The 3,401-nt window shown below is 43.8% G+C and overlaps 1 protein-coding gene and 1 long non-coding RNA gene across 2 annotated transcripts in view; one reads left to right on the forward strand and one right to left on the reverse strand.

Moving 5' to 3' along the window:
• LOC117952006 overlaps window positions 1-955 on the reverse strand; it is a 24,598-nt gene extending 23,643 nt beyond the window's left edge. The window contains exon 1 of the long non-coding RNA XR_004658297.1: window positions 943-955. This is a non-coding gene — a long non-coding RNA (uncharacterized LOC117952006). The remainder of the gene's footprint in view (window positions 1-942) is intronic.
• gpc3 (glypican 3) overlaps window positions 1-3,401 on the forward strand; it is a 122,308-nt gene that overhangs the window by 109,967 nt on the left and 8,940 nt on the right. The window lies entirely within an intron of this gene.

Below are 3,401 nucleotides of genomic sequence, written 5' to 3' on the forward strand. Positions count from 1 at the left end.
CCCCCCCCCCCCCCCTCCTTCTCAAAAGCTACAGACTTAGATATGGCACATGCTAAGGAAAGCTCATTGTGGGACTGGCTCTAGTGGCTGAAATTCTGCACCTGAATGGCTGAATTTTGGGAAAGAGACTTCAGATACAGTATTAGGGGACCACAAAGGTCTATATAAAAGAGACTTCAGATACAGTATTAGGGGACCACTAAGGTCTACATAAAAGAGACTCCGGATACAGCATTAGGGGATCACTAAGGTCTATATAAAAGAGACTTCAGATACAGTATTAGGGGACCACTAAGTCTTTCTTTTTTTTTAAATCCTGTAATCTGTCATACCGTATGACTTGCTCCTGGTGAGGGCTCACCTGTTTCAATGCTTTCATGCACACCTGGTCTCTCACTGTGACAAAGAACCTCCATAAAATCTGCTCAAAGCCTCTCTTCATTCCCTCATACTCTCCTCACTGTCCGCTGTCACTTGGTCAGAAAACCAAGTCTTATATTGTTTAAAATGCCAATGAGTTAAATTTGCTTCCAGATGAGTTTCAGCTCTTGGAGCTTTGTAAGACAACACGGTGAAATATAACAATTCATTCCACTAGTTTTATCCTTCTTGTTGTCGTCAGATCCAATGTGACCCGTTTTGAAAAAGTTTCTAAATCAGTATTTGGGTTTCTTTCAACCAAATTTGAAAGCAAAATAACGTGGATGGTTCCCTACAACGCTCTAAACAAGTTTAATAACTGATTGGTTCACTACTTTCATTGAATCTGAGTGCATACTCAACGTAATAGCATCTGAAAAACAAAAATTGATAAAAGACCCTTGAAAAATCTTTTGTAAAGTAGAGGAAAACAACAAAAAGTGGCGGAAAACCATGACCAAAATATCAGAAAATTGACAAAAATGTGGAGAAAGAAATGACAAAAGTGGCAAAAAATACAACTAAAAAGTTTTAATTTTAAATTGTTAACCAGGAAAAACTAAAAGTTGCTTGTTGGTTGAGGGACAGACAACACAAGGGTTAAGGTTGTGTTTGTGGAAACAAAATGATTCACATTTAGAAAACGTGGGAAGAATCCACAGAGGTGTTGTTTTTTTTATAACAGGAGTTGACCACTCAATTCTAAACCACTTATAAAAAAAAAGGGCTATTTAAGAGGCTATGCTAACTGCTAGATTAAATGACTTGTTAAAATGGGGTTTTCATGCAGTTTGGAAACATTGAGTAGTCTGAAAGCCAACAGTTGGTGGGCTCCGCCACGGCCCGGCCACCCAGCAGCCCGGCCACCCAGCAGCCCGGCAGCCCAGCAGCCCGGCAGCCCGGCCACCCAGCAGCCCTGCAGCCCGGTAGCCCAGCAGCCCTGCAGCCCAGCAGCCCGGCAGCCCAGCAGCCCAGCAGCCCGGCAGCCCAGCAGCCCGGTAGCCCAGCAGCCCGGCAGCCCGGCAGCCCGGCAGCCCGGCAGCCAGGTAGCCCAGCCTTGTGTGTTTTCTTGCTGAGCTGGGCTGAGCTGGGTCTTTTCTGTGTGCCGTACCTTGCCGTGCTCCACAGGAGCCGCGTGAATAGGCCGCTTGTTTCCTTCCTGCACTCAGACATTCGGTCACTGTAAGCACCCCGAAGGCAAGCCGTACCTTTGGAAGCTCCTGTTAGCCGTTAGCAAAACACAAACGTGGAAATATTCCTGTAATGTGAAACACGCGGCTTACGCTGAGAGGCCGGGCTGGGCTCACCTTTCAGGTCTGCTACAAATTTGCTGGAACAAAGGAGGGGGTAAAAAGAAAGAAAAAGGTGATGAAAGAATGCGGGGAAAGTACGGAAAGAGACAAAAACACCTTTGATAACTCTAAAGGTTGATACACTGGGAAACCTAAACATTCTTTACTATGCATGTGGGTTGAACGTGCCGCCAATACAAGAAGCTGGTATGTTAATTAACTGCAGCTGCAACCCCCTGACCCCCGGCACCTGATTGGTGAGTCACATGGCGCCGGCCCTTCACAGTAGGGTTTGCCACATGTCTTCATCAAATAAACTGTAATGCAGACACTGTTGACATTAGCTCTGGCAGCTCTGGATGCCACCGCCATATACACTGTTTCCTCCTCCTTTAAGCTCCATATAGTTTCATAGAGCTGATTATATGAGCTACTGCGTGCATGAATGTGCTTCCAGTTAAAGAGTTGTCCACATGTGGTTGCCAGGTAGAAGGTCCAGGTCCCACAGGTTAGCGTGACACAGAAGAAAACAGGCTCAAATGATGAGCAGCTGTGCACGGATTCGTGCAGGTGTTTGGGTGGAGGAGGAATCTGGGTGCCCACATGGCCTGAGTCCTCTATCTATGTGGTTTTCAACAGCCAGGGGCGATTCCAGGATTTTTTAAGGTGCTCCTATTTTGCTCATTTTCAGGTTCATAATTGTACTTTGAGGTTTTAGCAGAATAGTTTTATGTGGTTTAATTTTCAAAAAAAATCTTTTTGTTGTACCGCACATTGCTGCAGCTCCTCTTTTCACCCTGTGTGTTGAGCTCTTTGTTTTAGCTACAGAGTGAGAAATCTAATGAGTCACACATGTGCAGTACCTAGGTAAGGACTACTAACCAGTCAGAAGCAGAGTATGAGGGCCCTGACAGTACCTAGGTAAGGACTACTAGCCAGTCAGAAGCAGAGTATGAGGGCCCTGACAGTACCTAGGTAAGGACTACTAGCCAGTCGGAAGCAGAGCATGAGGGCCCTGACAGTACCTAGGTCAGGACTACTAGCCAGACAGAAGCAGAGTATGAAGGCCCTGACAGTACCTAGGTAAGGACTACTAGCCAGTCAGAAGCAGAGTATGAGGTAAAGTAAAGATATATAACACAATAAAGGAAAGGGAAAAAGCCAAAAAGCATAATATTAGCACTTTTAATGGGGGGGCCATAAATCAGTGAAGGGGGACCCAGGGGATTTTATCAGAGAACAGCATAGAAAATCTACTTAGAAATATAGCAAATATTAGATAGGACAGAACAAAACAATGTAAGTTGCTAAATAAAGCACATCCAATTCATTATTAAAGTCACTTGTTTTTATTTTCAACAAATTGTGGATCCAAATACAAAACACCTTTTGGTGGGCTCCTAAGGCGAAAAATTTGGATATTCATCATTGAAACATTAATTGGTTATGTGACCATGGCTGGAAAGATTTTTCTACCCGGAACCTTATAAAAAAATAAAGTGCAATGCACATACAATACACTTAAAAAAAGAAGACCTTGCAAAGTTTTCAGACATCAGAAAAACAGAACAGTACATCATTTATTGATGGGGTAGCTGGTGCTCTACAGCAAGTTCAATATGTTTCTATGTGTTGCTACACAATGTGTGTTTAAAGTATATATCCATGTATCCATATTAGTATATAGAT

Source organism: Etheostoma cragini, chromosome 10 (genome assembly GCF_013103735.1).
Source record: "Etheostoma cragini isolate CJK2018 chromosome 10, CSU_Ecrag_1.0, whole genome shotgun sequence".
Lineage (NCBI taxonomy): Eukaryota > Metazoa > Chordata > Actinopteri > Perciformes > Percidae > Etheostoma > Etheostoma cragini.